This window comes from Cryptotermes secundus, unplaced genomic scaffold (assembly GCF_002891405.2).
Source record: "Cryptotermes secundus unplaced genomic scaffold, Csec_1.0 scaffold298, whole genome shotgun sequence".
NCBI classification, from domain to species: Eukaryota; Metazoa; Arthropoda; class Insecta; order Blattodea; family Kalotermitidae; genus Cryptotermes; species Cryptotermes secundus.
This window is the reverse complement of record NW_019741976.1, coordinates 587520-602316: the sequence shown is the minus strand read 5'-3', so window position 1 is coordinate 602316 and position 14797 is coordinate 587520. Positions and strand designations below refer to the sequence as shown.

Here is a 14797-nt window from a genome sequence, read left to right as displayed (position 1 = left end):
GAATAAATTGATAGGAATAATAAGAATATAATAGGAAACATATGGCTTCAATATATGCTTATTTCTATTCACACTTTCGTCTTTCATTCTGAGAAGAAATTTTCCTTTTACCTGTGCAATACTTAAGATGGCCTCTCGCTATAATGATTAAGAATAATTTACTGGATTACTAACGGCAAAAGAATAAACATAAACGGAACTAAAAATGTGTACTACTCAGTAGGCCTAAGCAGAATTAATTTTACTTAGAAGCATATACCTGTGTTATAAGGAAAATTGTTTCAGATGGAAAAATTTCAGTCCCTGTTTGGTTCCCTTACAATAACATTATCTTGTACTCCACCTTCATTCAATAAATCATCATTGTTCCTCTGATCAGAAAATTTTAATTCAATAAATTTTGCAATTCTTTCTGACAGTAGCTTCGATGTCTTCCAAACCTTATGGAGCGCAGCACTACGTTTCACAATCCTGGCTGTCACTACGCGTGGCTTCCAGCCATCTTGCCGTGAGAATTTTCTTTAGGAAACTGAACTACCTCTCCCAGATCCTACCATACCGATATAAGCACTCGCGGTAAGCAGCTAGCAAGGATTTAGATTTCCAAAATACCATCAATTATCCTTTAGAAATAGTTTACGTTGTGCATGTCTGTAAACATCCTTGCAAAATATAAGGTAAAGCGAAAGTTGACTCTGTGCTTCACTAATTAAGCACTACATCATAAAGGCGTATGGGGGAGTGGATATGTGGATCCATATTTTCTTGACCTCGGTACTAGTTGGAGGTGAGTGGTCAACTTCACGCTCCTGCCGCTTTACTCCCGGGGAAAGGGCACCCGGTACCCAATGGATAGGAAGTTGGGTGCATGATATTCAGAAGAGAAAATTCTTGACCCTACTGAGACTCGAACTCCGACCATCGGTCTTCGAACCCGTAGCCAGTCGCTATAATGACTACGATCCCGGCTCATTTGTAAAATATAATACTACCCTAAATTAAAATTCAACATGAACTTGCAGGCATAGCTGTCACTGAATGAGCACATTACACGTCCCCTTTCGATTGAGTATTCTTTGTGATTTAGTCTTCTGTTAGCTGAAGCTAACTGGATTATGCATACAACGAATATGGCGACATGCAGTGCCATGTCAGCGCCTGGCGAACGTATGCTGAGTACGTGTTCCTTAGGCATCGCTGACTGACGCTGACTGACGGCCGTCTTTCCGTTGCGCAGGCTGTACAGAGGCGAAGAATATGGAGGCGACCGCGTAGATAAGGAACTGAAAGGAAGATGTCCTGACCTATGGAAAGAACAACCCACCGTTCACCAGGACAGACTGAGGAAATTTACATTCAGTCTGGAAGTCCGGTATCTTACTGGAACAGTACTGTTTTATGACCTTACTCGTTCTGGGGAACACAGCCGCTGCCCTCTGTACTTTTATTCTGTTTGTGTTGTTCTGTATGTAGGTAACGGCTTTGCGAAAGGCTGATCCCCCGTCCAAGGAGTCCTACCGACTGAGTATAAATTAAGAAACTGAAAAAGCGGCCAAGGCACACAAGGGTTGTAAAGCCATAGAGAGATAGATGAGCCACCACCAAATTATGGACAGCATGATCATCTACTCTAATTCACCCCTCTGGTCCCCCCATTACGGGGCAGTCGTCATTCTAATGAGACACGCTGATGGACGTCATGCGGCACTATAAGTAAAGAAAATCGCTACCCCGCTTATAGGCTGCTTATTGTTGGCTTCTTGATTAGAGTACTCTTCGATTATTAAGATGGAAACAACACGTTCCTCCGAAACGTCAGTGGATCCCTACCTAACTATACGGTGTCAAGACGTAAACGATCGTACTATTCGTACTTATGGCCGCGACAACTGAAAACCCAACTTATATTATGAATGATTATTCGTTTGGCTTTGTGACAGCTGGAGGAAACGTTAGCAGACTTCGAAATCTAATTACTTTTGTTTTATAAAAACTGTTTCCCGATTTTCTTTTATTTTCTCTAATCACCACGAATGTCGGCCACATATACGTTTGGTGTCACTCTCAGCGCTATCAGTGGGACTGGCATCTCTCGGATTACGTAATATGATTAATTATAATGTGTGAACATTAGCAGATATGGAGCACAGCCCAGTCTTCAGTTGGACTCAGTCCGATAATCCATTTCTGGATATCGCGTTCCTCTCCAATATCAGATTGTTCCAACAATTTTCAAATTAATATCAATCAATAATATTATCTGGACAAAGTGGTGATGATTCCTGTCCTCAAATGAACATTCTTTCCGTCGAAACCCAACCGACATGCGGATGATCCCGTGAGGGAGTCACATGGGACTGCAATGGATAATCGCAAATTTCAAGTAAGCCAATTTCGGCTTGCTGGAATAGTTTACGCCAGTGTTTCTCGATCTTTTAAGCCCAAGGACCAGTAAAATATCTGAAAATTTTCTACGGACCACTAGGTTATGTAGGCCTATTTTTTAAACTCATGTGGTATTACCAATATTTAGGATATAAAGTGTCATTTGTAACGTAATAAATCTAAAAGCATGTTTTGAATGCATATGGAAACATAATTAATTAAATTGGAAATAAACTATTAAAAGTGAATCATCACTGAACAAAGTTCTAAACTTTATTAAAGAAATAAAGAATATGATATAATTATGTTACTACTTTAATGAGACTCTTGAGCTTGTCTGCCCTTACAGAGTTCCTGGATATCTGGCTCAGTATTGATCAACTTCGACGATTTCTGTATTTTGTTTTCATTTGAAGGAGCGATGAAAATCCTTTATCACAAACATAGGTTGTTGAAAACTGAATGACGATTTTCAATGGTTCTTTAGACAATTCGGGAAATTCACTTCTCACTGGAGACGAGACCCAGAGTCAGACCAAACTAAGATCACGGAATTGCATTTTAAGCGCACTGTCCCTTTGTCTCTGTATAATTATTGAGAGTGATATATGTTTGTTCTCCAGTTGTTCGGGTTGACAAATTTCTACAAAACAGAATATCGTCATGAATGTTGTTATCATGCGCATATCTTTCGTAGCATGTTAACTGCGCATCGTTTGCAACATCGCTAGTCTCGTCTATTTGTAACTCATAATAAGGGCTCTTCTTAACCCTTTCGATTGACTGAGCTTCTACGTCTTCTACTATATCCTTAATTCTGCGACCGACAGTGTCATTTGAAAGAGAAATCAAATCAATGTGTTTTAGCAAATTTTTGCCAACATAGTTTTTACTACATCTTTTATAGGTGGAGGAAGTAAACTTACCCCGATAGAATGAGGTTTCCTTGTTTTGGCTATGCTCAAACTTAAGAGGTAGGAAGCTCCCAGTGCCTTGCTAATAATCGAACCCATGACCGCAACAATATTCTGCCCACGATTTAATGTCTCTAAGTGTCGCTGAAAAAAATTCAACTGGCTTATTTTTCACATCACAATGTTTAGTTTCTAAATGTCGTCGGAGTTTCGCAGGTTTCATGCGCTCGTGCGACAGCACTTCATAACACAAAACACGTTGAGGTTTCTGTTCACTTTCATCGCCACACCAAGTAAACCCGAATTCCAAATATGAACTGTCATATTTCCTACTGGATTTTTTTTCAACTGCTTGCTTCTTCTACTTTAATAATATCACATTTATTCGCCGTTACAACACATGTATCACAACACATCCTTTACCCAGCAATGGATATATGTGATCTATATAGAAAACACCTCTTCTATTGTTGTATTTACAGCTCGTTACTTAGCAACGGAAGTTACCCTAATGTTGCCTTCGTGTTGCGGGCGTTGCCTAGCAATAGATGTTCTTTGTTCTGCACTTTTGCTTCCGCGGGAATGTGTTTATCTACCCATTGCCTAGGAATAGGCATGACACTGACCACATATAAAATACATCTTGCAATATATTCTCTCTTGTTGCGTGCGTGTATTTCGGGAGTTGCCTAGAAATTGGTCTATATGTCACAGTATTAAAATTTTTACGGTTATGAGAGAACGCCAGGCACTGCCTTGAAGCACGACATGACCGCAGGTTTGTAACTCTTATCTGTTAACCACACACGATCTTTCCTCCACCTAATTCGCCGCTATGTAACTTTTTTAGTCGAACAAATTCATTAAATAAGATAGAAATCAATGTTTTTATTCATTTGTTCGAAAATTGCCCTCATCGAAGACATACTGTACACCCCTGATTTTGCGTTACTAGTTTTGGCACTCTCCCAACCAAGGGCTTCTGAAATTAAGCATTCTTAAAGCACAAAGTGCAACCTGCACCTTCTGAAACGCCTACATTGAAGTGTGTACTACCTAAGCAATTCAATGAGTGGGCCAACCCCTAATAAATCAAATCAGATGCTGTGAGTAGCGCTTAGTCGGCTACGGACCTAAGGCGTAGTTGATTATGATGGATTGCATGTATATCAAATTAGCATTTAAGATATTCTAAGAAGGAGCTATGTGGATATCTGGGCCCTTCTCAAAGAACCAAGACTAGTTGGGTTGCCCCACACCCCAAAGCCTTAAAATATTCTAAGTTTCACATTACTGTAGTACGGGCTCCCACAAGCAAGACATTGTGAGAGGGAACGTAAAAGTCAAACATGGAGGGCACGCGGCAGCATAGTTGATTGAGGCACTATGCTAACCGGAAGTCGCGGGTCCGAGTCCCGATGAGGTGGATTTTCTTAAATTGACCTAATTATTCCAGCTGCACTATGGTCCTTGAGTCGACTCAGCCTCTAACAGAAATGAGTAAAATAAAAGTAAAGCTATCCCTGTAACAGGCCATGAAGGCCCATAGGGTTGTGAGACGTTGAGGGTTCAACTTTATCTAGACAATCGGCTCAAATGGCGGTAAGGTTGTCAGCCTTACGCGCCGGCCGCGCTTTACTCCCCAGGAAAATTATTTAATTCCTGGTACTGAGTCGATCCCAGGGCCATAGTGCGGCTGGAAGGATTAGGTCAATTGGAAAAATCCAATGACCTCATAGGTATTTGAACCCTCTACCTTCCGGCTTGTAGTATCGTGACTCAACCGACTACACTACCGCGTGCCCTCAACAAAAATGAGTACCATGAATTTTTCTATATGGTAAAGGGCGGCTGGCGCGTAAGGCTACAACCTTACCCCCATCTGTGAGCAACTGTTTAGATAATGTGGGACACTCAACGCCTCACAACCCTATGGGCTTCCATGGTCTCTTTCAGGGATAGCTGTACTTTTACTAAAAGTCACACATGAATGTTGTTTCTCTGTACAACCAATAAGTAATAATTATATGGCGCAATAGAAACACTTAGCATACAATACAAAGGTGAAGTTACAATAATTACCATTTTTCCTAAACACAAAGGATTTGGACGACAGGGGACGTGGAGATAAAATGCTTAAACTTTCTTCATCTCTTCAAGAGATTGATGTACATGGCCAGCTCAAACGCTCTGACCGAATTTCCCTCGGACAAAGTTACCTAGGTATCCACAGGGAAAAGGGGCAATGGGGTTAATAATCGGATTTAATTCCCAGTGTGGAGAGATGATTATGTCTCTCTGGTTGTCGTGAGACAGTAAAATATGGTCATCAGCCCCGCGGGACTCGGAACCCAAGAATAACTCTGCTGGCGAGGATCAGCAACAATTAATCCGACCCGCCGATTCTGTAAGCATAATTATGTCTTGAGCGGAAAAGGACAGAAGTGTCCTTAAATTGTGTGAAAAAGGTCCTGAAACATTTCACTAAGGACACGAGTGGCATATCTGGAACCAGATTTGTTATGCATCAGACAGACCTACTCGTGGAACAGTGCTTTAGAAAACAAACTTCGTCTGTTGCTCTGACTGTGATACTCTCTGGAGGCGATATGCCTTGGAAGTATTGATTAGCTTAATGCTTACACAGAGAGTGCCAACGTGACAACCATGTGATTGATCCTCTGGTTATCTAACTAAGCCGTTTCAGACGTAGAATATATATGACGTCGAGTGAGACTGAAGATGAACATGAATGGTAAGAAGGTAAGTGGATGTCGAAGAGACGGTTTTGCCCCCTACTTTAAGATGTAGTTCTGAAACCTGCCTGAAGAAACATGGTAAAGTCACAAACATCCTCAGAAAAGCTGTTAACCCGGGGTATATGTGGTTAATAATCGAGCGATATGGAAGAGAGCTCAGCTCCAAGAGTAAGTAAGTAAGTAAGTATGGAAGGAGAGGGTGAAACTGTCTTCTTTTGTAGTGTGGCAGAGATACCTGACACGCAGAATATCAGAATCATTAACTGTGCCCTTCTGTCTATGGCGTCTGTACTGCAGTGAACGGTGCGTGGGGTCCTCAGATTTGGGGCGAGGTGAGTACATAATTACAGCTAAAGTAAGGTGAAGTCGTCCCTGCGTTTAATTAATTAAGCACCACGCCATGAAGACGCATGGGGAACTGGAGGATTGGAGCAATAGCTCCACTATTCTTGACCTCGGCACTAGATGGAGGTGAGTGTTCAGATTCAAGCGCTTTACCCCCAGGAAAAGAGCCCTCAATACCCATCGGCTGGGAGGCTGGGTGGGCCTCAGTGGCTTGACCCTGTGCAGCACAGACAAATATATTTTTCCTACCAGGAATCCAATCTCGGCCCTTCAACCTGTAGCCCGCCTCTATAGGGACTGAGCTATCCCAGCTCCTGAGTATTTTTTTATTGCTAGTGGGGTGATACTAAGTCCCTTGTACTGGCCTATTGTACCAGCCCCAGATGATAGGTGAGGGTGATTGTGGAGCAATTGGTGGAATGAAGATTGACAGGGGAAAACGAAGTATTCTGAGAAACCTGCCCCAGCGTCAATTTGTCTACCACAAATCCCACTTGACCAGACCGGGGATCGAACCCGGGCCACCGTGGTGCTATCTATCTGAGATCCAATGTAATATAGTCCACCCACCTACGTCTTGGTCCTCTCAGTGGTCTCTTTACTTCTTGTTTTCCCACCAATATCCTATACGCATTGCTCGTCTCCCCCATTCCCCACCGCAATAAGAAAAACAACTCATATATCGACTGTACCCAGATACGAACTAAGGGCGACAGTCACATTTCTTGGCCGGCCAAGTAGCGAGGTCTATAACCGTTTAAACGAAAACTCTGCACCACAGAATTGGTCAGTCAAGAGAAATTCGTATTAGTTTCTGTGCCAGAATACGTTAATAAGTCAGTACAACATATGTGACTAGAGGCGGCAGATCTGTACTAACACTGTACAACATCATACCGCTAAAATATTATTAGCGTGTTATACCGGTTTCTTATTTCTCGGCCTGTCGAACCATACGCGAAATGATAAAATAGAAAATGGCTCTTTCACACTTACATATTCAATATCGGTAACGACGACATACATTATAACTTTTGGGGTTTAAACATTGGTGATATGTGTAAAGAAATATAAAATCAAAAAGGAAATTTTAGTATATTAAACACAATAAATTTAATATCCGTCTCAATTCCCATTAGACGTCCTTTTCATTCAGATCTGAGAGAAATCACAAACTGTCGATATGTTAGTTTCTTAACATTCCCCAGACTTGCAGCAGAAGTCATCATTCATAGGTTAAACAATACCGGAAAATAAGCGAGACATTAAAATTAATTTGTAGCTCACTCACAACTGATTCATAATCATTTTGGTAAGTATATCAGCATAAGACTAATTACATTATAAGACTCACGAGCACGTTATGGTCTGTTTTTCTGACCATTGAATTTCTAAGCTAGTCCAGACTCGGTCTGTAGCCGTCTCTCACATTTGATACAATTCATAGCGTGCAGTCTATGGGGGTGTTATACATGGAGATAATTTTATAGTCTATAGCTAGGGTTGGGTTTGTGGGGTGACTTCTGGGAAAAGGAAACCATGCTTGGCTTCCAACATACAACCCACATATTAAAGAAATTATTCATGGAATTGGAAACATGTTTGCTTTACACCCCCACAGGCCCTTATTTCCGAAGTAACAGATTCATAATGTTTCACACGCACTCCTTTGGCATCCAGCGTTTCAAGAAAATAAATGGTGTTATGGAATTCGTAGTTTCATCCCAGCTATCAGGAAATGCCTTCATTGTGCAACATTGGCATATATATATATATTGATCGATTAAGAGGCTTAAAATGTGCTGCAAATCTATTATACGCTCTACTATTTACACTGAGGAAGATTTTGTATAACAGTTACGGTTATTTGGATGTGAATTTTGTAATTCGCATTATTCTAATATCTAATATCTAATACTAACTTATATCGAATAGTACATTAAATACATTTTTCAAATTGGAAAATTGAAATCCGTCCCATTTCCCTTTACTAAGTCAGATACTGAGAAACCCTCTTTAAAATTTCATATGAGTAAATCTCTTGTATTAGCACCGTGTCTTGGTTCAAGCTTTGAACTCACTACCATTTGCGTAGAAAACGCATTGAATCGACAAATATAATTTTAACATAAGTCTATATACTCTTATAATTATATAATTATGGAAATGCGCATTTAGCAATCGGAGAAGCGGAGATCACATAATTCAGAGAGTCCGAGTTTGCTCTACCGCAATACGTCCCTGACGTCATACCCTTCATTTCTTGAAAAAATAAACATTTCTACTCACCGACGTCCGCACTTTCTAGGCTCTACTGCGATGAACTTCCATTATGCGTTGAAATGTTGCTAAATTGCTGTCTAATGGCCGCCAAACAATCGTCCATTCAACACGCGCAATATCGTTCTGTTGTGTATAGACGTACTATTACAATAAAGTAATTATACTGTATTTATATACAAATACTGCGAGTGAAGACTCGAGAACTTTTCTAAATGCGGGAACCATACAGTACTTCACAAACACACTGTAACCTGCCCAACGTTACTATTTCCAGAGGTCAGAGATCACGAGTTCTTAACGGGTTGAACGGGACGGATGCTATAATCACTGATACTGGACGAAGATACCACTCGAGACTGTCTTGTATATTCACAGAAATACACATATAACGAAACATGGTAGGAAACCACGAGATCCATTACGGGATATCACTGAACGATCTTCACATTGATCTCGTCGAGGCTAGAAAACTATGCCAGAATTTTCATATCTAAATTTTATTTGAGAAATGGAAGTGAACTTATAAAGAACAGACGCTGCAACCGAGCGTTACTCACTTCTTAACCATACGAACTCCCTTTCCATGTCGGCTCATCAACATTCATTTCTAGCCAGACACTGCGGGCTCAACACAAGATCCCCACCGACCAGGCTATAGTCAGCTGTCTATGAGTACACGTATTCAGCGCTGTTTGGCACTGCCTGTCTCTTTCGACCTGGCCGTCCCCAACATAATGAGCAGTGGATTTGGTCAAATGCACTAACGAGATAAGGATGGTTAAGGTATGTATGGATTAGTCAGGAGTCACAGTTTAGAGCACGTCGCCCACTACTGCCCCGTTACTTATTGCCATAATCCTCACGCGCGTCTCAGAAGCCTTCGGGAATGGAGTGATCACGTGCCTGGCATGCAGCATGTGGGCGAAACTAAAAACGAATATAGGACAAGACGATTATCATTTAGCTCCTATACAAGTTGCAGTACAGAAAATTGTATATGTGTTGGATAAAGAATAATTCTGCTCATGCGCAGTCGAGAGTAGTAGCTACATACCGTCATTGTACCCGATCTATCTGTCTATGGCTCTACGGTCCTTTGTTGGATCTTGGCCTTTTTTTTTTAGTTTCTTAAATCTATACAAAGTCGATAGGACTCCTCGGACGTGGGATCAGCCCGTCGCAAGGCCGCTACCTACACACAGAACAACACAAACAAAGAATAAACGTAAACACAGACATCAGTGCCTCGAGCGGGATTCAAACCCACGACCCCAATGTTCGAGCGGCGAAGACAGTTCATGCCTCAAACCGCGCAGCCACGATGTCATTGTACCCTATCAGCACAAATAAATCAAAGCAAAGTTTTCGCCAGTCATCATCATCAGTAATCTGTCAGACGACAGGTCCACAGTCTCTTCAAAACAGTTCCTCCACTTGATGAGATCTAGAGCTTTCTCCTTCAAATGATAGTATCCTCTTCTATCCCCAAGGTCATCCAGCATCTTCTTACGTCTTCTTGTCACTTCTATCCGCCCCTCTATCTTTCCTTCAATAACTTCTTTTAGAAGGCAGTTTCTGCGTAAAACATGACCAATCCAATTAGCCTTCCGTCTTCTTATTTCGTGTAGGATATTCGTCTGCTCACTGACTCTTATTAACACTTCTTCATTTCTCACATAATCGATCCAACTGATCTTCTCCATCCTTCTCCAACACATTTCGAAGCTTTCCAGGTGTTTCTGATCTACTGCCCTAAGTGTCCATGTTTCAGACCCATACAGAACTATGCTCCAAATGTAGCATTTCACTAGTTTCTTCCTCAAATTTAAGTCCAATTTGCTGGTAAAGAGATTCTTCTTCCTGCTAAATGCTTTCACCAGTATCCACAAATAAACAGGCCAGAAGTGGCCGCAGTGCAAGGGACTTAGTCCCACCCCACTAGCGATAAAAAAAAAAAGACCGCAAATAAATATTACTTCCTGTTAGGAAATTTTAAATGAAATGTCCAAGATGTCCTGGCTTCTTAAAACCGAAAATTTTGCAGTTATGCATAATACGAAATATGACTATGGCGAATGTAAAGGAAATTAGCTGTTCTTATGGAAGTAACTTTCCTTCTGGCTTTCCCATCAATATCCTACATGCATTCATTTCTCCCCATTCGTGTTACATACATTGCCCATCTCATCATCCTTGACATGATTATTCTAGTTACACTCAGTGAAAAGTAAAAGATATGAAGCTCCTCATTATGCAGTTTTCTCCAACCTCCTGTCACTTCATCCCTCTTCGGTCCAAATATTCTCCTCAACACCCTGTTCTCAAACACTCTTAAGTCCATATTCCACCCTTAAAGTCAGCGGCCAAGTTTCGCACCTATACAGAGCCACAGGCAAAATTATTGTTTTGTGTACTTAAGTTTTTATGTTTTTAGTCAGCAGACGGGAAGACAAAATATTCTGTATCGAATGGTAGCAAGAATTTCCCGAATACAGTCTCCTCTTAATTTCCCCATGAATCAAGTTTGATTTGTTACTGTCGTTCTCAAATATTTTAACTGCGCCACATTTTCAAAATATCTGTTAGCTATCTTTAGGTCATGATTTTACAACGCATTCTGGTGAATGTACTGTCGAAATAGTGAGTACAATTTTCTGGGTTCCAATTCATGCTTCTGCAAATGGTACCTAACGTTGCTGTCGCCGCTGCAAGATTCTGAAGCTACTGTTTCTATACTAAGATGGTAATAATTAAAGAATGAGGAAGAATTTGGAAGGAAGAGGTCTTGATGTATATATCAGGGCACTGCGTATAACTCGTACATCTTATTGCGGGATATTTTTACAGATTGAAAAATGTCATAAAAATGCTGAGTCAGAACTTCCGGTAATCATTCTAATAATTCGAAACGAGTACTTCCAGAATACAAGTGTAAAGCCTTATAACTATACTGACTTGCTAAGTCGATGGTACGTAATTCTTGATACTGAAAAGGATTAATTAAAATAGCCTAGGAAAAGATGCAACAACCAGAATCGTGAAGAAAGCAGTCTTCTGGAATTTGGCACCGTGTATATGTGGTGTTAACCGACGTTTCTTCTTCNTGGATAGATATTGGTAATTATGGAAACCACATTAAAAATAGAAGATCTGTAATAATTACTATGGTTCTGAATAATGGCGTCCATTCGACACCACCTCTCGACCAATACATAACGCTTATCTTCAGACGTGATCGCATTGATATTATACATAGCCACAAACTCTCGTAACCTAAGGGTGGATTCCGGCTTATTTGAAGGGGTTAGATTAGAATGATTATTGTTAGATATATAGAGGCAGATATCACGTTTCATCTTTTCCACTTCAAAAGTTATTAAACGCATTTACAAGCAGGAGACTCAGCAGTCGTAAACTCTCATTAATAGTTTGAAATATGAATCATTGTTTGTAGGCACACCATAAAGAAACTGCATATATATCTTGATATGGTACATCCATTAGAGGCAATTCTTTTGTCCAGATAAGGAGGGGAGGAAATAGTAGTCCTATTGCTTTTATTGATCACGTCTGAGTGCAATAAGTCACACACTCACCTTTGACCACCTGTTAACTCACGTCCCCACCAGATTAGGGCAGGGTACCTCATAAAACAGAAACTCCATGGCATCTCATCTCGCTTCCTGTGGTAGGCTGGTAAATACAGGACTACACACAAGTAGCTATACAGTTCATATTCATTTCCACGTTGAGATTTTTTCACTTTATTTTCCCATATTAGCTTGTGGTATGCTTTAATAGCTTAAAGTGTCTGGAGATGGCAGCACAAGAATCTACAGAGTGATAACTACAGCTGGCAGAGATGCAAGGATGCAGAAACACGTCAGAGTTACGTGTGTCTTTCAGGGGCTCAAAGAGTTACTGGCCAAATTNGTCAATAAATTGATTCGCTAATCGAAATCCGCTTGACTAGTCAGTCCTACACGTGATAATACAGGGTGATTCACGAAGTTTTGCCCCCACTTAGGGAGGGCATTCCTGAGTTAATTTGGAACAAAAATTGTTAATATACTAATGGTATCCAACTCATAATTAAAGAGATACAGTAATTTGAAAACTGGCGAGAAATCTTTTTTTCTTCGAATTTCAGTCAAAACGAATTAGAAATACAATACAAACACTTTTTAAATCGTTAATGTTTTAGGAAAGAAGCATTCTAAAACCATTTTTTTTCAACCATTTTTTTTCAATTCTTAATTTTGCATTGTGCAACATTTTTCGTCGATTATGTATTACAAAATTACATTATTTTCAGCATCCCATTCTGTAAACATACCAATGGTTGCATATCACACCCTTCTATCAATCTGTTTCCTTTAAACTGTAGTGCTTTAGAAGACGATTGGATTTACATAAGATATACAAAAATGTATTCCTGCACGTCAACACAATGCGTCGCACGCGTATGAACCGCTCTGCCTATCTACCTACGCGCAACATTCAAACCGGTCTACCTTATTTGCTGGCATAGCTGACTGGAACGTATGGTCGCCCACGCTGAAGCATAGTGCTGCATTCACAATGATGCGTTTCGAAAATCTATTGTTACTCCGTAACTATTGAAAATCGACCACAAGTTTATAAGGAAATTTTGCAGGAAATAACCCCAGGAATATGTACCATAAGCCGGGGTAAAACTTCGTGAATCACCCTGTATATACCAATGAATACTTTCAGTCTATTAGTGAAGATGGTACTGTAAATTTACGTGAGTGAGGTGTATAGCATAGGCATATGAGTGTTCTTCAGAACAAATGCGGGAATTTTCCTATACGTCCTTCACAGTGTCTATGCGACATATACGTGTATAAATACGAGCAAGGAAACTGGAGAGACAAACAAAAACAACGCATTTCACAATGGCTATAACAGATTTCACGCGCTTATAACTTTTAAGGCTATAATATTCCCCATGTGTTGGTGTCTTGAAGAAATTCCCTACTATTGCATTTATGTTGCGAAACAGTTTTCCGTTGAAGCACGCATACGGGAACTCTCCCACCTGGCAGATAGAGAGGCCTGCAACTTGCTATTTATTCAACGTGTTCGTTTACATGCCGGCAATAAAGTGCAGTATACCGTAATTTTCGAAATCAGTTGTCGATTTTTCTGACACTTCATCTAACACTTCACCTTTATTTTTTATTGCTAGTGGGGTGGGACTAAGGCCCTTGTACTGCGGCCACTTCTGGCTTATTGTACCAGCCCCAGATGATAGGTGAGGGTGATTGTGGAGCAATTCGTGGAATGAAGATTGGCAGGGGAAACCGAAGTACTCGGAGAAAACCTGCCCCAGCGCCAATTTCTCCACCACAAATCCCACTTGATCAGACCCGGGATCGAACTCAGGCCGCCGCGATGGGAAGCCAGCGCCTAACCGCTTGAGGTATGGTGCGGCCTAACACTCCACCTTAGTATGGTTTAAACTTCTGTCGTATTGAAAACAACATGGCGACCCACTACTGAGGTCGCAGCAACAAGTGCGCCATTCGATGTAGACCCCGCTTATACACGGTATTACGCGTACATAGCGTACACGGACTAAACGCAACAATTGTTTGAAATCGTTTTGAAAGTACAAAATTAGTAGTCAAAGTAGTTAAGTCAAACATCTCCTCTGATTCTTCCTCGAGTACTCTTTGTTTGCTGTAGCGTCAGGCAAGGTCTCTGTTTATCTTCGCTGAATGAATCCTTGTTTGGTTTGTTAACAAACTGCTTAGCGACTTATATCGCATCTTGAGATACACAGAGATGGACTCAGTCCGTCGAGAGCATGAAACTGTCTCTGTAACCTTAACAAGAGAAGTAAATATTGATAGAATGTTAATATGTGAGAGAGGTGCTCTGGTGTCAAGAAATGAGATTTCTTATTAAGCGCAGGAAAGGCTCACTTACAGAAATATAATCGTACATTGCTCCACAACATAAGTAATCCTGATGTCACTATTTTGAATTGTTTCATTATGGTCCGTTACACTATCAATCACAAAGTTAATAGAAAGTCCGTCGAGTGTAACAATTTGTAGGTCACTTTTTATTATTATTTCTGCC

General features: G+C 40.6%; 1 long non-coding RNA gene across 2 annotated transcripts in view; it reads right to left on the bottom strand.

Annotated features, from left to right (window-relative positions):
* Positions 1–9478, bottom strand: part of LOC111872861 — a 238100-nt gene extending 228622 nt beyond the window's left edge. For both annotated transcript variants that reach the window (XR_004513955.1, XR_002844308.2), the window contains exon 1: positions 8693–9478. This is a non-coding gene — a long non-coding RNA (uncharacterized LOC111872861). The remainder of the gene's footprint in view (positions 1–8692) is intronic.
* Positions 9479–14797: the final 5319 nt, after the last annotated feature.